Source organism: Helianthus annuus, chromosome 3 (genome assembly GCF_002127325.2).
Source record: "Helianthus annuus cultivar XRQ/B chromosome 3, HanXRQr2.0-SUNRISE, whole genome shotgun sequence".
NCBI classification, from domain to species: domain Eukaryota; kingdom Viridiplantae; phylum Streptophyta; class Magnoliopsida; order Asterales; family Asteraceae; genus Helianthus; species Helianthus annuus.
The window spans coordinates 141,844,850-141,866,532 of record NC_035435.2 but is presented as its reverse complement, the minus strand read 5'-3'; the positions used below and the strand labels follow the sequence as shown (position 1 = coordinate 141,866,532).

The 21,683-nt window shown below is 35.3% G+C and overlaps 2 long non-coding RNA genes and 1 other non-coding gene across 3 annotated transcripts; 2 read left to right on the top strand and 1 right to left on the bottom strand.

Moving 5' to 3' along the window:
* Positions 1–3,178: 3,178 nt before the first annotated feature.
* On the bottom strand, positions 3,179–3,285 carry LOC118491002. Its single transcript, XR_004890227.1, has one exon. It is a non-coding gene; the product is annotated as a small nucleolar RNA R71 (small nucleolar RNA).
* Positions 3,286–8,101: 4,816 nt separating this feature from the next.
* On the top strand, positions 8,102–10,324 carry LOC118490599. The gene is made up of 3 exons (XR_004889508.1): positions 8,102–8,595; positions 9,613–9,690; positions 10,173–10,324. It is a non-coding gene; the product is annotated as an uncharacterized LOC118490599 (long non-coding RNA).
* A 1,942-nt stretch (positions 10,325–12,266) lies between these two features.
* On the top strand, positions 12,267–14,489 carry LOC118490598. The gene is made up of 3 exons (XR_004889507.1): positions 12,267–12,760; positions 13,778–13,855; positions 14,338–14,489. It is a non-coding gene; the product is annotated as an uncharacterized LOC118490598 (long non-coding RNA).
* The last annotated feature ends 7,194 nt before the right edge of the window (positions 14,490–21,683 follow it).

The following is a 21,683-nucleotide window of genomic DNA, read 5'->3' as shown; positions in this document are numbered from 1 at the left end:
TTTTTCATAACTCGAATCTAAATTCAGCCTAACTCGACATGCTCACTGCAGCTTCTTTACTTGACACATCTTTTTCAATAAACAAATTCAATACCCACATAACAATCCAACTAATTAATTTCAAAAATTCAAGAACACATCATAAAGGTTTTTCATAACCATAGAAAAAAATAATGATCTTTCATACCTGGATTCACCTGAACTGAAATCAGAGAAATTATGCAACTTTGTTCTTTAATCAGCGCTGAATGACAGTTGATCCAAGGTCAATGAAGGTTAATCGTAGGCCAATCGGTGGTCGGCCGACAGTCGGCGTCTATGTTAATCAGAGATGGTGGGTGTTACTCGAAGGTGAAGGTCGATGGTGGGGATAATCGAAAGTGATGGTTGGTCGATAATGGAGTCACCACCGCCTGTGTCTCTACCGCCGCCGCCGTGAGCGACGGCGCTACCGCCGTTCCACCATCTTCTCCGATCTCTTCTCTCTCTTGTCGTCTCTCTCCTCTCTCTTCGCTTCTGATCTCCGTCGCCGGCTGTTTCGGCTTCGATAACACCTGATTTTTAGAGAGAGAGTAGAGACCTTGTGTACGGCTGATGTGTGTAAAATGCAACATATAAATCACATCAATTAAGGCATAAAACTAACCCTTTTTAAGTACTAATGTTGGAAAAAGAGTGTTTTTGTCTTCCTTTTGTATTTTCAGGATGAAATGAGCTCAAAATCACAAAAGAAGCAAAAAGACAACTAATTCTACCATAAATACAAGAAAAGGAACAAAAGTGGACTGCCCGGACCCTCAACGGCACCTCCCAAGGCAAAGGAGAAGAAACAGAGTCTGAACACGCCCCGTGTCCAGCGAACACGGGGGCGTGCCCAGGAAGCAGCAGAAAAGACAAACCAGTAGAAGCTTCCATTGCCCACCACGGGGCCGTGTCCAGCGAGCACGGGGCGTGGTGAAAGTACAGCAGGCGCATTAATTGTAATTCGCAATTACAATTAATGAAGTGAGAGAATGTCAGACGGGCACGGGGCCGTGTCCAGCGGACACGGGGCCGTGTCCAGCCTTCTGTTCAGCCTATAAATAGAGGAGCTTGGCTTCATTCTCTCTCATCCCTTGGCACACCACCTCTCTCACACCTCATCCACCACCCACCACCACCATAACACCATCATCCACCACCATCATCCATTGTCCATCGTAGAGTGTGTGAGTCGTCTCGGGATCCAAGATTGATCGTAAGAGTTCTTGACAATCAAGGCCATGTTTGCCTAAGTCTCTTACATCACTTGGTGAAGACAAGTGTTTAGTATAATACTTTTTATTTTTAATCTTTTGCACTTTTTATTTGGTTTTGTATTAATGACTTTAATAACTAGTTACTTATGTTGAAGGTGATCTTTCCTTATCGTTTGTCCGTGGTGTTTTGGCATTATTTTACTGTCTATATAAAATAAAAGATTTTCACCATTCATATCTCCACGGTCTATATGGAGGTATGTTGGCTACCTGGTCGGGGGTTAAGGGAACGGTTTGGTAAGGGTCTTGCCCTTGTTCAGCGTTTAGAGGTCCTGCTTGGGACCTGGGTCAAATTTAGTAGGATCTCCTTCAATGCCCATAGGTATTGGATGGCGGGGATCCAAACTCTTTGACCCCCTCATAAGTTAACTACTATTAATACTATAACCCGGCTATTTAGGACTGTATCCCTGCTGACTCAGACTACTTAGCCGAGGGTAACGTCACCGCCAAAATCGGGGCCTACCATAATTTGCATTAATAACTTAATTCATTATCTTTCAATAATCCGACCCTTTAGGATTGTATCCTTGCTGACTCAAACTACTGGGTTGAGGGTAACGTCGCCTTCAAAAGAGGGGCCTACTACAATAACTAAGATAATCTCTTAAACAAGTGCAAAAGTGCGAAAATAATCAAAGGTTATACTAATACACGTGTCGGATCCAAGTGATTCATCTTGTCTATCTGTTTTTATTTTATTTTTATTTTCAGCATTTAGTTAGTTTTTATTTTTCTTAGTTTAAAACATTTTTCTCACTTTTTGATTTGATTAGACGTTAAGGATAAACCGGTATTAAAAGCTCTTGTGTCCTTGGACGACCTCGGTATCTTACCAACACTATACTACGTCCACGATGGGTGCACTTGCCCATATGTGTGTTTAGTGTTAGTGAATATCGTGTTTTATAAATTTAAAACTTGGCTAAAAGTGTAAAAAGGGGCTTAAATACTCATCAAAAATATATTACACTACACACGCATCAAGTTTTTGGCGCCGCTGCCGGGGACACAAGGATTTTAAGAAAGTTAGGAATCAACGGCCTAATCATATTTTTATTTTTCTTTAATTTTTTTTAGGATTTTTTTTAGATTTTCAGCTTCTGCAGAGCTCAGCACGGGGCCGTGCCTGGACGGACACGGGCCGTGCTCAGCATCGTTACTGGCAGTTTTTGTTTTTCAAGTTACAGAAGGCTGACCACGGGGCCGTGCCGGTGCAACACGGGGCCGTGTCCAACTTCCAGTAACTGGGATCTGAAAAACATTCACTGTAATTCCGACCACGGGGCCGTGTTCACTCAACACGGGGCCGTGGTGAACCTTCTGACCAACATTCTTTTCTGTTTTTATTGCAGGACTTGGAACCCGACGCCATCCTCACGTAGTGTATGAGCTCCAGTTCCAATAAAGACATAAAGGAACCACTAGAAGAACCCGAACGCTTTCTCAGAAAAAGGTTAAAAGCCAAAAACCAAGAGAAGGTTTCGGGTGATCCACCCCCAATGGCGGACCAACGTACCCTTATGGATTATCTACGGCCCACCGTAGGTAATCTAGGCGCCGCTATCAATGCTCCGAATGTCGAAGCCAATAACTTCGAACTTCGACCGCATTTGATACAAATGCTCCAAAACTCCGCAACCTTCCACGGGCTTGCGGACGAGGATCCTCATCTACATATAACTAATTTCTTAGAAATATGTGATACCTTTCGGATCAATGGAGCATCAAACGACGCCATCCGCCTCCGTATGTTTCCATTCTCACTAAAAGACCGAGCGAAAGCTTGGCTCAACACCCTCCCAGCTGGATCGGTAAACACCTGGGATGAACTAGCCCAAAAGTTTCTATATAAGTATTTCCCTCCTTCTAAAACTGCTAAATTAATGGCTGAAATTAATACATACTCACAAGAGGACGGGGAATCCTTATATGAAACTTGGGAAAGGTTCAAGGAGCTATTACGCAAGTGTCCCCATCACGGCCTCGCAATATGGCAACAAGTATCCACTTTCTACAATGGATTGTTGCCACACACTAGGCAGACACTTGATTCTAGCTCCGGGGGACTTTTAGGTAATCGACGCCCACACGAAATATATAATCAGATTGAGGAAATTGCTCAAACCAATTTTCAATGGCACACTCCCCGGGGAAATAAGTCTATCGCCCCGGGCGCCCATAAGGTCGACGAAAGCACCTCTTTACAAGCCCAAATCAAGGCCCTTTCTTCAAAAATAAAAAAAATTAGAAATAACAAAAACAGTCTCGGTTATGGCTTGTGAAGGGTGTGGTGGGTCACATGAAAATTGGAGTTGCATGAAAGAAACGGACGATCAACAAGAAATGGTAAACTACATTGATAATAGACCTAGGCCGTCGGGTCCTCCAACGGGAACTTACAACCAAGGATGGCGAAACCACCCAAACCTTGGTTGGAGGGAAACCGGCAATAGTAGTAACCAACAAACCCAACGAACAAACTTTCAGCAATCAAGAAATGAGTCACAAAATTTCACTCAACAACAAGGTGGACGAGAAAGGCTCGAAGATACTATATCTCGCCTCGTCTCTGACACTGATAAGAAAAACTCGGAAAGATTTCTACAATTAGAATCTAATTTTAGGAATCAACAAGCTAGCATTCAAAACATAGAAAAACAAATAAATCAACTAGCACAAAATTTTTCCGAGAGACCGCAAGGCGCATTACCTAGCAATACCGAAACAAACCCAAAGGCGCAAGTTCACCTCATCACACTACGAAACCGCACCGTAGGGCCTGCAGAAGTACCTCCACCAACGGAAGAAACAATGCCAACACATCTGCAGGAAAAGAACTCTCCCCCATCACCAGAGCCTACCAAGGCTCCTCGAGTTCCGTACCCCGGTAGGTTAATTCGTCAAAAGACCAATGAGCAGTTCGCAAAATTCGAAAGTCTGTAAAATAATTGCATGTCAATATTCCTTTTATCGAAGTCCTAACCCAAATGCCCAAATACTCTAAATTTATGAGGGACTTCCTTACACATAAAAAGAAAATTGAAAATTTGCAATTAGTTAATTTAGGCGAAGAATGCTCTGCCCTCGTACTCAATAAACTACCCCAAAAGAAAATCGATCCCGGATGTTTCACGATTCCATGCTCAATAGGGGAATCACCCGTTCGCAATGCCTTGGCCGACTTAGGGGCTAGCATTAACCTCATGCCCTCATCGATGTTCAAAAGGCTTGGCTTGGGAACCACGAGCCCTACAAAAATAAGCATACAACTCGCTGATCGATCAGTCAAGTTCCCACAAGGTGTCATCGAGAATGTCTTGGTAAGGGTAAGCAGATTCGTTTATCCAGTTGACTTTGTCATACTCGACATGGAGGAAGACACCGAGGTCCCCCTTATCCTAGGGAGACCCTTCCTTGCCACAGCACAAGCAGTGGTAGACATGAATGACGGGACACTGACTTTGAGGTATGGGGACGATGAGGTGAAGTTCGGAGTTGGGAAGAGAATAGAGGACGACGACCCAGTCAGTTACATGAAGGTTATTGATTCAAGCTTGGATGCCGCTCTCCGACGGTGTAACTTGGGAAGCAAGGCACTCCACTCAGAAGATATATAACCGGGAATCGGGTCTAGCCAAGGACCCTTATAAACGTGGCGCACCACGGAGGCATTCCGCGGATCTATCCTTAGTTTAGTTTAATCTTTTAGTTTTTGCAGAATAAAACACACTCATGGTGGTAATGGATGAAAAAGGGAACGAGAAAAATGGAACCATGCACGAAGAACAGAGCAACCCGACAAAAATCTCCATCACAGAAGGCTCAACACGGGCCGTGCCCAACCAACACGGCCCCGTGCTGAGCCCCTGCAGAAAATCACCCAGTTCAGGTAACTGGACACGGGCCGTGTTCAGCGGACACGCCCCCGTGTCCAGGCTTCTGTTTCAATTCTGTAATTTTTGTTACTGGCACTTGACCACGGGGCCGTGCCCGGTCAACACGGGGCCGTGTCCAGGATGCCAGTAACATAAATCTTTGCTTTTTAACCCACTTTTATACATTCTAATCAACCAAAAACATTATTTTTGGATACATTGAGGACAATGTGTAATTTAAGTGTGTGGGGGATGCTAAAACCCTTGAAATTTTGCAAAATCCTAAACACAAGCCTTACACAAAACTCTATTGGAACCGCTAAACACCCCAAATTTTTTCAAAAACTTTTTCATTTTTTTTATTTACTTGTCTTAGTTTAAGTCGGGAATAACAAGTTCTAAAAAGGTTATATTTTTACAAGTTTACAACCGATAGCGTCGTGATAAAAAAAGAACCAACATAAGAAAATTATGAAACGGTATAACAAGTCTAGTTAAAAATTCGATTATATATGCTTGGTCACATTAAAAAACCCATTCCCACAAAAGTGAGTTTTGAGCCTTTATTGAGCACAAAAATACACATATTTAGATTAAATGCTCATTTTTCGTTTCTTGTGTGAATAGCCGCTCGGTCCTTACAAATCTAGAACTTGCCACGACGATACATTCCCGGTCCTTACCAACTTAAACCCAAGTAAGTAAATGATGGAGGCATTAGGACTAACCATTTTTCTTTCAAAACCATTATTTTTCATTTTTTTTTACCTACCCAAAAATCCCCCTAGATAGCCCCTTTGAGCCTAAACCTTTTATTTCATTACCCCAAAACCCTTTTTACCCACCAAAAACCTTTTTATTTTTAGTAACAAGTTCGCTTTTTCGTAAACTCACCTTTTTATGTGACGATCGAAAAAAAAAAATGATGATGATGAAGTCAAAAACAAACAAAAGCTATAAAAGCTTGTTTGGAGAAATACTTCAAAATAAAAAGTCACTAAAAACAAGGTACTTCACGAAAACCGACGCTTGTTACGATTTTCGCCCTTTTTACTAACCACTAACCAACCACCCACCTTTAAACCCAAGCCTTCACCCCAAAAGTCCTCTTGATATTTACAAAGGTAAAAAGTTAAAAAGGAGGAGGATTGATTGCTTGGCAAGCCTATGGAAGACGTGAGTTCCGTGCCGCTCTCGAGTGATTCACTAAAATATACACCTTCGGCCGAGTGTTGAGTGATCTCCCGTGAGGTATGTGAACTTGTATATAAATGGAATTTTAATAAGGCATGCTATGCCCAAATAAGTAATTCATCTTATGAAACGTTCAAAATAAATCATAACGAATAGGATTGTAAATAAATAAAAATAAAACCTATAAAAACCTTGGATTCCCGACACTCTAAGACAAGCTAAAAAACTTCTCTTCTACCTATTCCATTTGGGAGTGTAAGCCACATTTAAAGAGTTTTGCTTGAGGACAAGCAAAAGTTCAAGTGTGGGGGTATTTGATGTGTGTAAAATGCAACATATAAATCACATCAATTAAGGCATAAAACTAACCCTTTTTAAGTACTAATGTTGGAAAAAGAGTGTTTTTGTCTTCCTTTTGTATTTTCAGGATGAAATGAGCTCAAAATCACAAAAGAAGCAAAAAGACAACTAATTCTACCATAAATACAAGAAAAGGAACAAAAGTGGACTGCCCGGACCCTCAACGGCACCTCCCAAGGCAAAGGAGAAGAAACAGAGTCTGAACACGCCCCGTGTCCAGCGAACACGGGGGCGTGCCCAAGAAGCAGCAGAAAAGACAAACCAGTAGAAGCTTCCATTGCCCACCACGGGGCCGTGTCCAGCGAGCACGGGGGAGTGGTGAAAGTACAGCAGGCGCATTAATCGTAATTCGCAATTACAATTAATGAAGTGAGAGAATGTCAGACGGGCACGGGGCCGTGTCCAGCGGACACGGGGCCGTGTCCAGCCTTCTGTTCAGCCTATAAATAGAGGAGCTTGGCTTCATTCTCTCTCATCCCTTGGCACACCACCTCTCTCACACCTCATCCACCACCCACCACCACCATAACACCATCATCCACCACCATCATCCATTGTCCATCGTAGAGTGTGTGAGTCGTCTCGGGATCCAAGATTGATCGTAAGAGTTCTTGACAATCAAGGCCATGTTTGTAACGCCTCGCGTTTTTGAACTTTCTATTTATAGCATAATGGGTTGTACCTTCCTTTTCAGACAGTTGTACTCTCGTTCTATCCCAATTTGTATTCGAGACTTTGATCATAATGAAAAATGCATTGGTTTTTAATCATATTCTTGTTATATATTCATGTTATGTGATTACACGTTAAAACACGTTAAACAATGTTAAACACGTAAAAACAGTGAATTTCCATCTAAATCCCAGCTCTTAAATCCATCGTTGCCAAGAGATTACCCTAAACTAGACAAAATGGGAAATTCGTACATTAATTCGGTAGTTTACCAGAAATTCGGGTAAATTAAATACTTATAACATATATTGATTCTTATGAAATAAATAAATCAATTTAAATATATATATATATATATATATACATATATACATATACTAAATAAATCAATTTATATATATATATATAAATATATATATATATAAATATATATATATATATATATATATATAAATATATAAATATACATATATATATATATATATATACTAAATAAAACAATTTAAACATATATATACATATATATATATATATATATAAATACATATAAATATAGTATTTATAATAATTAAATATATTAATTAATTAAATAAAAAGGATTTTTAATGAATTTAGTTAGTAAAACCCTTTTTGTAAGCTTTTTCTTAACCAGGTTAGTGGCCTTTAAAGGAAGGCAGTTAACTGGGTTAGAAACCCCAGTTAACTTCAGTTAACATCAAAAAGGAACAAAAAAGGGGGGTTTCTGGGTAAACCCGCCCCTTTATGCGCGTGCCGGGGATCGAACCGGTGACCTTGACTATGAAATGCACGTAGCCGACCAACCGGACTACGTGACTAACCCGGTAGGATCTAAGACTTTAATTATGTTATACGTTTGTTTTTTTCGGTTCAAACTTGAATTCAAAACAACCGCCCAAATCAGGAAGACGCGTAAACTTTCAGTCAAACTTTCCTTTTGTCGATGATTGACAAAAATTCCGGCCGCTGTGATTTCCATTTACCATATTCACCATCGATTTCCTATTTCGACCAACCCGACACCCCCTATATATACCAAACCGCATCCTTCTCCGAAACCACTCACACACCCACCTCCTTCACTGCATATCACCGGAACCGCAAACCACCCTCGCCGGAGGACCTGAAACTCTCGCCGGAATCTCCTGCTGCCACCGGAGACCACCGCCGGGCCGGTAACCACCCCTACTCCGACTTGTTCTTTTTCCGGTTCACCATTCGTTATTTTTTTTTTCTGTTATAATGTTATTAATATCATTATTATAGAATTGTTACTATATTAAAATTGTTAATATCATTTTTATTATTACTATCGATATTATCATATAATTCAAATTTTATTATTAATAATCAGAAGTAGTTACATTTTCAGAATAATGATTTATTATCTGAATTATTATTCTTAATATTTATTTCAGATTTATTTTATTAAATCAGTAATATTAATTATTAAATCAGAATTTTATATATATAATCAGATTTATCTATGTTATTATTAAAACAGGTTTATTGCTTAATTATTATAAATATTATAAAACAGATTTATTTATTATAACCTGAATTATAATATTTTATCAGAGAATTTTATTTTAATAAATCAGATTTATCGTTTAAATCAGAATTTATCAAAATTATTATTGCTGTTAAATCAGGATTTACTTCTTAAATCAGAATTTATTATTAATTCAGATTTATTAATAATATTTATAACAGGAATTATATTTATAAATTATCATTATTCATTTTCAGAATTTTATCCTAATAAACAGAATTATCGGTTCCTGATTTATTAATTAAATCATAATTATTTTCAGAATTATTATTATTTTTAAAACAGAAAATTTAATTTCAGAGTTTATAAAATCAGAATTTTTATTTTTATTATTAACTGAATGTGAATTATTATTCTCTAATTATTCTGATTTATTACTTTACTTAAAATCAGAATCTTTATTTTAAATATATATTAGAAATTAATAATCTATATAAACTAGAATTTTAGAAATATTATTTATTATTGCCCACTTATTTATAAATAAAATGTTATTTATTTCGTTAATTACCAAATATTAAAAAAAAATGAAACATATGAATATTATGTTAGACATGTTTATATTATTTTTATATATAAATGCCTTGTTATTCAAATAATCACTAAATTCCCTATATTAATCAAACCTCAAAATTAATAGGGTAATTCTCTTGTGCACGTTCCTTTGGAAAATCCCTGATTCTTTATCTTTTCCAAGAAATACGCAACGCGCTCTAAGGTGAGTATACATGACCCATTTTCGTTTTACACTTTTGGGTGCAATATGTATTACATATCAAACATCACAACACATTAAACATTTTATGCACACTCTATCCTTACTCTATGTGATACATTTTAATCATGTTAGACATGTTATGCTACTGTAAACACCTAATGACTATGTGTTCATTAACTTCGTACAAGCCTCCCCTAACAATGGTAGCGCTATAGGTTGAGAAACGCCCCTCCTGTTCTATGAGCAGGTATTGTTAGGTTTAAACTATGTCAAACATACTCAAATTCGTTTGGGTACACTTTAATTGCGTTAAACTTTGGTTTGGACACATAGAGTAACATCGTTTCGAGTATATACTGTTTACATGATATTGTATTTCACATTTGGATATGAGCAACATTTTAAACACGTACTATGCTATGTATGAAAACTTGTATACTCGCCAACATGCTTTTGTTGATTTATTTTAATACATATTGCAGGTTGAATGATCAAGAAAAACAAGAATCAAGCTAGGATGGACATTAGAAACCCACTTAGCATTTTGATTATTGTTAAATGTTATGTTTATTTATTTGGAACTATGTATCCCATTTTGAGATTTAATGAAATCAATTAATTCATATTGTCACAATAGTGTTATGTTGTTTTGAGCAATTTGTACGTCTCATCCCGATGTTTCCGCCATCGGTTGGGGTGTGACAGATTGGTATCAGAGCCATAACTATAGGGAATTGGGTAGGATTGCCTTAGTTTTCCCTAGTCTATAGTAGGAGTACTCTGATACCAGATGGGTATCAGAGCCATAACTATAGGGAATTAGGAATGTCTTGCCTAGTCTATAGTTTAGGAGCTTTTTCACTATGTGTTGCTTAAAACAACTTCCCTTCTATCTTCACTTGCTTCCCTCTACTTTCTTTTGGACTCTTAATATACATGCCTTTCCTAAGGCTAACACAATACACACTTGGAGGCTTTGAAGACACTCTTACAATACAATCGAATTGATTCATCAAGACAGGGGTGATTCCCACACTTGGTGATGATATTCACTCAGCTATACTTTGATTTTTGCACGAAATCTACCCTCAAGTTAGGAGTGATATCCAAACCTTGATGGGAGTTTTCCATTTCATATTCTAGTGGACCCTTATCTTTTGATAAGTACCAACCACATTAGGGTACGATGTTATCAAGTTAGAGGTGATACTCGCATCTTGTTTAACTAGTCCCACTCCTCGATTTTCGCTCTCGCCAAAGTCTCGATTTCCCAATCGATTAAGAACGTGTAGTAACTGGAAGGGTTAAGTACCGGTAGTCGGGACGTCCTGTCTAGGTTTGGCATTCGTATAAATCCATTAAGGACCCGTTGCCTACCTGGGGACCATCGATGAGAGTACTAATACCTATTAGGCCAAAGCACGCTTCCTTAATTCGAGAAGGTCTTCGATTCACTTTGGAAGTGTCATATGTTACGTTCCGTGACAATCCATGTTTTACGTTAAATCTCTTTTATGTTATCTCAATTATTATGTGTTTTACGTTTGAGCGTTACGTTCATTTCTAGCTAGGTGACACATTTCGCACTATTGTCGTGACCTAAAACAATAAATGATACTCCCTTGTGAACAAATTAAATTTATTATGCTTTCATTATGCATGTTATACTATGTGAAAATCTATGACATTTCATTCATTTTATGTGAACAAGAATGTGAAAGACAATGTGCTATGTGATGCATTCATGAAACCAATTTTCCTAAATAAAAACCTTATGATCAAAGTCTCATTTTATAAACCCTTACATATAATCTTTTCAAAAGTTTCATCTTGATTTCGAGGACGAAATCTCCTAAAGTAGGGGAGACTGTAACGCCTCGCGTTTTTGAACTTTCTATTTATAGCATAATGGGTTGTACCTTCCTTTTCAGACAGTTGTACTCTCGTTCTATCCCAATTTGTATTCGAGACTTTGATCATAATGAAAAATGCATTGGTTTTTAATCATATTCTTGTTATATATTCATGTTATGTGATTACACGTTAAAACACGTTAAACAATGTTAAACACGTAAAAACAGTGAATTTCCATCTAAATCCCAGCTCTTAAATCCATCGTTGCCAAGAGATTACCCTAAACTAGACAAAATGGGAAATTCGTACATTAATTCGGTAGTTTACCAGAAATTCGGGTAAATTAAATACTTATAACATATATTGATTCTTATGAAATAAATAAATCAATTTAAATATATATATATATATATATATACATATATACATATACTAAATAAATCAATTTATATATATATATATAAATATATATATATATATAAATATATAAATATACATATATATATATATATATACTAAATAAAACAATTTAAACATATATATACATATATATATATATATAAATACATATAAATATAGTATTTATAATAATTAAATATATTAATTAATTAAATAAAAAGGATTTTTAATGAATTTAGTTAGTAAAACCCTTTTTGTAAGCTTTTTCTTAACCAGGTTAGTGGCCTTTAAAGGAAGGCAGTTAACTGGGTTAGAAACCCCAGTTAACTTCAGTTAACATCAAAAAGGAACAAAAAAGGGGGGTTTCTGGGTAAACCCGCCCCTTTATGCGCGTGCCGGGGATCGAACCGGTGACCTTGACTATGAAATGCACGTAGCCGACCAACCGGACTACGTGACTAACCCGGTAGGATCTAAGACTTTAATTATGTTATACGTTTGTTTTTTTCGGTTCAAACTTGAATTCAAAACAACCGCCCAAATCAGGAAGACGCGTAAACTTTCAGTCAAACTTTCCTTTTGTCGATGATTGACAAAAATTCCGGCCGCTGTGATTTCCATTTACCATATTCACCATCGATTTCCTATTTCGACCAACCCGACACCCCCTATATATACCAAACCGCATCCTTCTCCGAAACCACTCACACACCCACCTCCTTCACTGCATATCACCGGAACCGCAAACCACCCTCGCCGGAGGACCTGAAACTCTCGCCGGAATCTCCTGCTGCCACCGGAGACCACCGCCGGGCCGGTAACCACCCCTACTCCGACTTGTTCTTTTTCCGGTTCACCATTCGTTATTTTTTTTTCTGTTATAATGTTATTAATATCATTATTATAGAATTGTTACTATATTAAAATTGTTAATATCATTTTTATTATTACTATCGATATTATCATATAATTCAAATTTTATTATTAATAATCAGAAGTAGTTACATTTTCAGAATAATGATTTATTATCTGAATTATTATTCTTAATATTTATTTCAGATTTATTTTATTAAATCAGTAATATTAATTATTAAATCAGAATTTTATATATATAATCAGATTTATCTATGTTATTATTAAAACAGGTTTATTGCTTAATTATTATAAATATTATAAAACAGATTTATTTATTATAACCTGAATTATAATATTTTATCAGAGAATTTTATTTTAATAAATCAGATTTATCGTTTAAATCAGAATTTATCAAAATTATTATTGCTGTTAAATCAGGATTTACTTCTTAAATCAGAATTTATTATTAATTCAGATTTATTAATAATATTTATAACAGGAATTATATTTATAAATTATCATTATTCATTTTCAGAATTTTATCCTAATAAACAGAATTATCGGTTCCTGATTTATTAATTAAATCATAATTATTTTCAGAATTATTATTATTTTTAAAACAGAAAATTTAATTTCAGAGTTTATAAAATCAGAATTTTTATTTTTATTATTAACTGAATGTGAATTATTATTCTCTAATTATTCTGATTTATTACTTTACTTAAAATCAGAATCTTTATTTTAAATATATATTAGAAATTAATAATCTATATAAACTAGAATTTTAGAAATATTATTTATTATTGCCCACTTATTTATAAATAAAATGTTATTTATTTCGTTAATTACCAAATATTAAAAAAAAAATGAAACATATGAATATTATGTTAGACATGTTTATATTATTTTTATATATAAATGCCTTGTTATTCAAATAATCACTAAATTCCCTATATTAATCAAACCTCAAAATTAATAGGGTAATTCTCTTGTGCACGTTCCTTTGGAAAATCCCTGATTCTTTATCTTTTCCAAGAAATACGCAACGCGCTCTAAGGTGAGTATACATGACCCATTTTCGTTTTACACTTTTGGGTGCAATATGTATTACATATCAAACATCACAACACATTAAACATTTTATGCACACTCTATCCTTACTCTATGTGATACATTTTAATCATGTTAGACATGTTATGCTACTGTAAACACCTAATGACTATGTGTTCATTAACTTCGTACAAGCCTCCCCTAACAATGGTAGCGCTATAGGTTGAGAAACGCCCCTCCTGTTCTATGAGCAGGTATTGTTAGGTTTAAACTATGTCAAACATACTCAAATTCGTTTGGGTACACTTTAATTGCGTTAAACTTTGGTTTGGACACATAGAGTAACATCGTTTCGAGTATATACTGTTTACATGATATTGTATTTCACATTTGGATATGAGCAACATTTTAAACACGTACTATGCTATGTATGAAAACTTGTATACTCGCCAACATGCTTTTGTTGATTTATTTTAATACATATTGCAGGTTGAATGATCAAGAAAAACAAGAATCAAGCTAGGATGGACATTAGAAACCCACTTAGCATTTTGATTATTGTTAAATGTTATGTTTATTTATTTGGAACTATGTATCCCATTTTGAGATTTAATGAAATCAATTAATTCATATTGTCACAATAGTGTTATGTTGTTTTGAGCAATTTGTACGTCTCATCCCGATGTTTCCGCCATCGGTTGGGGTGTGACAGATTGGTATCAGAGCCATAACTATAGGGAATTGGGTAGGATTGCCTTAGTTTTCCCTAGTCTATAGTAGGAGTACTCTGATACCAGATGGGTATCAGAGCCATAACTATAGGGAATTAGGAATGTCTTGCCTAGTCTATAGTTTAGGAGCTTTTTCACTATGTGTTGCTTAAAACAACTTCCCTTCTATCTTCACTTGCTTCCCTCTACTTTCTTTTGGACTCTTAATATACATGCCTTTCCTAAGGCTAACACAATACACACTTGGAGGCTTTGAAGACACTCTTACAATACAATCGAATTGATTCATCAAGACAGGGGTGATTCCCACACTTGGTGATGATATTCACTCAGCTATACTTTGATTTTTGTACGAAATCTACCCTCAAGTTAGGAGTGATATCCAAACCTTGATGGGAGTTTTCCATTTCATATTCTAGTGGACCCTTATCTTTTGATAAGTACCAACCACATTAGGGTACGATGTTATCAAGTTAGAGGTGATACTCGCATCTTGTTTAACTAGTCCCACTCCTCGATTTTCGCTCTCGCCAAAGTCTCGATTTCCCAATCGATTAAGAACGTGTAGTAACTGGAAGGGTTAAGTACCGGTAGTCGGGACGTCCTGTCTAGGTTTGGCATTCGTATAAATCCATTAAGGACCCGTTGCCTACCTGGGGACCATCGATGAGAGTACTAATACCTATTAGGCCAAAGCACGCTTCCTTAATTCGAGAAGGTCTTCGATTCACTTTGGAAGTGTCATATGTTACGTTCCGTGACAATCCATGTTTTACGTTAAATCTCTTTTATGTTATCTCAATTATTATGTGTTTTACGTTTGAGCGTTACGTTCATTTCTAGCTAGGTGACACATTTCGCACTATTGTCGTGACCTAAAACAATAAATGATACTCCCTTGTGAACAAATTAAATTTATTATGCTTTCATTATGCATGTTATACTATGTGAAAATCTATGACATTTCATTCATTTTATGTGAACAAGAATGTGAAAGACAATGTGCTATGTGATGCATTCATGAAACCAATTTTCCTAAATAAAAACCTTATGATCAAAGTCTCATTTTATAAACCCTTACATATAATCTTTTCAAAAGTTTCATCTTGATTTCGAGGACGAAATCTCCTAAAGTAGGGGAGACTGTAACGCCTCGCGTTTTTGAACTTTCTATTTATAGCATAATGGGTTGTACCTTCCTTTTCAGACAGTTGTACTCTCGTTCTATCCCAATTTGTATTCGAGACTTTGATCATAATGAAAAATGCATTGGTTTTTAATCATATTCTTGTTATATATTCATGTTATGTGATTACACGTTAAAACACGTTAAACAATGTTAAACACGTAAAAACAGTGAATTTCCATCTAAATCCCAGCTCTTAAATCCATCGTTGCCAAGAGATTACCCTAAACTAGACAAAATGGGAAATTCGTACATTAATTCGGTAGTTTACCAGAAATTCGGGTAAATTAAATACTTATAACATATATTGATTCTTATGAAATAAATAAATCAATTTAAATATATATATATATATATACATATATACATATACTAAATAAATCAATTTATATATATATATAAATATATATATATATATATAAATATATAAATATACATATATATATATATATATATATATATATATACTAAATAAAACAATTTAAACATATATATACATATATATATATATATATAAATACATATAAATATAGTATTTATAATAATTAAATATATTAATTAATTAAATAAAAAGGATTTTTAATGAATTTAGTTAGTAAAACCCTTTTTGTAAGCTTTTTCTTAACCAGGTTAGTGGCCTTTAAAGGAAGGCAGTTAACTGGGTTAGAAACCCCAGTTAACTTCAGTTAACATCAAAAAGGAACAAAAAAGGGGGGTTTCTGGGTAAACCCGCCCCTTTATGCGCGTGCCGGGGATCGAACCGGTGACCTTGACTATGAAATGCACGTAGCCGACCAACCGGACTACGTGACTAACCCGGTAGGATCTAAGACTTTAATTATGTTATACGTTTGTTTTTTCGGTTCAAACTTGAATTCAAAACAACCGCCCAAATCAGGAAGACGCGTAAACTTTCAGTCAAACTTTCCTTTTGTCGATGATTGACAAAAATTCCGGGACGAAATTTCTTTCAAGTTAGGGATGATGTGACAACCCAAGATTTCAAGGTCTTTTCCATACACATCACTGACTTCACAATCCTGTTTTTATAATTTGATTTAGGTTGTGTCGTGTGTGGTTTATTGATGTGTGTAAAATGCAACATATAAATCACATCAATTAAGGCATAAAACTAACCCTTTTTAAGTACTAATGTTGGAAAAAGAGTGTTTTTGTCTTCCTTTTGTATTTTCAGGATGAAATGAGCTCAAAATCACAAAAGAAGCAAAAAGACAGCTAATTCTACCATAAATACAAGAAAAGGAACAAAAGTGGACTGCCCGGACCCTCAACGGCACCTCCCAAGGCAAAGGAGAAGAAACAGAGTCTGAACACGCCCCGTGTCCAGCGAACACGGGGGCGTGCCCAGGAAGCAGCAGAAAAGACAAACCAGTAGAAGCTTCCATTGCCCACCACGGGGCCGTGTCCAGCGAGCACGGGGGCGTGGTGAAAGTACAGCAGGCGCATTAATTGTAATTCGCAATTACAATTAATGAAGTGAGAGAATGTCAGACGGGCACGGGGCCGTGTCCAGCCTTCTGTTCAGCCTATAAATAGAGGAGCTTGGCTTCATTCTCTCTCATCCCTTGGCACACCACCTCTCTCACACCTCATCCACCACCCACCACCACCATAACACCATCATCCACCACCATCATCCATTGTCCATCGTAGAGTGTGTGAGTCGTCTCGGGATCCAAGATTGATCGTAAGAGTTCTTGACAATCAAGGCCATGTTTGCCTAAGTCTCTTTCATCACTTGGGGAAGACAAGTGTTTAGTATAATACTTTTTATTTTTAATCTTTTGCACTTTTTATTTGGTTTTGTATTAATGACTTTAATAACTAGTTACTTATGTTGAAGGTGATCTTTCCTTATCGTTTGTCCGTGGTGTCTTGGCATTATTTTACTGTCTATATAAAATAAAAGATTTTCACCATTCATATCTCCACGGTCTATATGGAGGTATGTTGGCTACCTGGTCGGGGGTTAAGGGAACGGTTTGGTAAGGGTCTTGCCCTTGTTCAGCGTTTAGAGGTCCTGCTTGGGACCTGGGTCAAATTTAGTAGGATCTCCTTCAATGCCCATAGGTATTGGATGGCGGGGATCCAAACTCTTTGACCCCCTCATAAGTTAACTACTATTAATACTATAACCCGGCTATTTAGGACTGTATCCCTGCTGACTCAGACTACTTAGCCGAGGGTAACGTCACCGCCAAAAGCGGGGCCTACCATAATTTGCATTAATAACTTAATTCATTATCTTTCAATAATCCGACCCTTTAGGATTGTATCCTTGCTGACTCAAACTACTGGGTTGAGGGTAACGTCGCCTTCAAAAGAGGGGCCTACTACAATAACTAAGATAATCTCTTAAACAAGTGCAAAAGTGCGAAAATAATCAAAGGTTATACTAATACACGTGTCGGATCCAAGTGATTCATCTTGTCTATCTGTTTTTATTTTATTTTTATTTTCAGCATTTAGTTAGTTTTTATTTTTCTTAGTTTAAAACATTTTTCTCACTTTTTGATTTGATTAGACGTTGAGGATAAACCGGTGTTAAAAGCTCTTGTGTCCTTGGACGACCTCGGTATCTTACCAACACTATACTACGTCCACGATGGGTGCACTTGCCCATATGTGTGTTTAGTGTTAGTGAATATCGTGTTTTATAAATTTAAAACTTGGCTAAAAGTGTAAAAAGGGGCTTAAATACTCATCAAAAATATATTACACTACACACGCATCAACGGCTTAATTTTTTAGAGAGAGAGAGCGGTGACCAGATGTGCAGCTTAATTTTTAGAGAGAGAGAGAGCGGTGACCAGATGGGTTGGTGATGAAGATGATGTGGTGATGAAGATGATCCAGTGGGTTTTTTAATTTTTTAATTGTTAGTTTTAGGTTTTTAAGTGTTCAAGGGTAATATAGTCATTTCACACATAGTTAACTGAGAAATTTAACAGAGGTTAGGTCAGGGGACCAACCGAGTTCATTTTTGATAACTTTTGAGACCACGCGTGTAATTAGTAAACCACTAGGACCAAGTATGAAATTTTTGCAAACCACAGGGACCAACCAAGCATTTAACTCTTTTTGTAATCATTTGTCTTCTAACATCTGTGTTAGAAACGTTCATGAAACGCGTTAGTTTGGAATCAATTTTTAATTGTTTAGTTTCTAACGTGTGTATTAGAAATGACTTATTTATTTGAACCATATATGTGTTTTAGCAAGTCGAATTAACATTTTGTGGAAATGTTAATATTTCTAACGTGCGCGTCAGAATTTCTTTCATTTTAACATGATTGTTAAAAAATGGTTAAAATACAAATGCTTTGAAATGTTTTATGTAAACATTTTATATAAGTAATTTGTTGTAGCATTGATTTTAATGCTTTGTATGATTTAGAAATAAAAGGTCATAAATTAAAGTTGATGTTTGATTGGCTTCAAGATTCAAATTACCATAAAGTGATGGTGTAGTTGTGTGAGATTTATCACCAACTTTAATTTGTGATTTTTAAATCAATTTGAGTGAAATTTTAATTACTAATTAAACTGTGGGGAATTGTTGGAAATTTAGATATTAGGAATGGATATTAATTTAGTGAGATTATAATTTAATGAAATTATATTTATTTATTAGACTATTCATATGGAACATAAACTCTTAAGTAGAGTTTTTATGTCAATTTATTAGTGTTTATTAGAGTTTATGTCTCTAATAAATCTCTAATTAAGTATTAGACTCTTCATATGTAACATAAACTCTTGAGTAGAGTTTTAATGATGACATTTAAGTCTATAATTATTGAGACTCTTAACTATTCATATGGTGAAACTCTTGAGTAGAGTTTTATTGATGACACTTGATGAGTTTTAATGATGACATGTAATGCCTTAATTTGGTCATGTTTTGTATATATAAAATGACTTAAATTTTCTAACACGTGTATTAGAAAATGTGTATCACGAATACGAGATTAGAGATTGTTCATAATGAACAGAAATGTTTTGTATAAACATTTAATTGCCTGTGTGTGCATTAAAAATGATAAGAAATGGTTTATTTTATAAACTATATCTTTGGAAAACGTTTTATGTAAACGTTTGATTCTATAATGTGCTCGTTATAACATTTATTTTTCTAACATGCGTGTTAGAAAACGTTTAGTACATGTGTAGCAAGACTAAAAAATATAAAACCATTTGTTATTTTGGGTTTGATCTATGTTTTCATAACCCTAATTGATATTATTAATATTGTATATTGCAAAACTAAGAAACTGTTTTGAATGATTTTTAAAACAAAGTTTTGCATAACATTGATAATTCAAATGGTTCGTTAGTCTTACTAGAAGTAGCATGTGGTGAATAAAAGAGAAACTCTTGAGTAGAGCTTCTTGATGACACTTAATTAGTCACTTATTTGGTGAAAAACAACTTGGTGTTGTTGTGAACAAATTTAATTGTTCAAGTTTACTATTTAATGTAACCTTTGTAACAACTTGGTGTTGTTTTGAGCATAATTGTCCAAGTTTAAAGTTTCAAGATGAAATGGGGAAATTGTACTTACAAGTGCATGGAGTTTTATTGAGGGAGTACCTCAAGACATGCCATAGGACGATATTTTTGAGAAGTTTTTGGTCAGATTATAAAGTGTTGAAGATCAAAGAACTTTGATATTTGTTGTCTACATATCGTCTATGCTTCCGTTTAAATTTCAAAAGTGTTTGGCACTTATGATTTAATTTCCAATGTATTTTATTGTTTTGTGTTCAATATCTTCGGATAACACATGCATTTTTTTACAAAGAAATAAATCACTAATGTTTGTGACGTATAAATTATTTTTGTGAAAATAATTATAACGCCAATTATACATTGTTTAACCGAATATGGTTTTAAATGGATAGCACATGAAAATTCTTGGACATAAACAACTTAAGAGTTGTTGCATTGACTAAATGTCAAAGACGAGACATCAAATGTGTAACCACATCATGAGAGAATAATGAAAGAACGTACTGAGTGTATTGAGATGAAATACACAAACGAGATTCATGTTGGCATACTTCGTTAGAAGTCATTGGAAAATTCACAAGTGTGAATAATAAATCTTGCGAGATTTGTTCCGAGTGATCTACACGTAGATGCGTCTACCACTTGATTATTGTTAGAACTATATGGAGATTTTACCTTCGTTTGGGAGAGCATCCTAAATATACATATCTCCTAATGAATAACAATAATTGTGTGCAAATCACTTATGGCAAAATTATGAATGCCATATTGTTGAGTGTCGATCTAGTTGACTCTATGTCACACATAATAGTGATTGTAGACGAGGAACATTTATCTTGTTGGTGATGAATGTGTTCACCAAGTGACTTGGATTAAGACTTATGTTTAAGTCCTTATGAGTCAATGGTAAAGTGTTGGAGATCAAAGGTAAACAAGTTATGTTCCTTAAATGAATGTTAAAAGTTAGCTATGTGCTATATACAATAATTTGTGAGACCTTCCTAAATATTGATGTTTTAGGATTATGAATAAGTCTCATTATTTTGTCTTAACAAGGGATGAATGTTGTAAAGTGATATTATGATATCCTTAGGGATGTGAATAATCAGAATGATGCATTTTCTGTTCACATGCTAAAGTAATATAGTCTAAAGCATGCTAGACTAGTACTTTGTTAATTGTGGGTCTTGGCGGAGACTAATTAACTCTAAACATTCAAATGTGTATGAACACAAAAAGAATTTGTGTATAGACAAAGTTGAGGGAGAATTTTCATTCATTATAAGGAAAAGACATGTAACTTTTTAAGAGTTTGTTCGAAAAGCTAATGAGGAGAACTCATTGTCTAAGCTTATTCTAGATGTTAAATTAGAATTATTATAAGT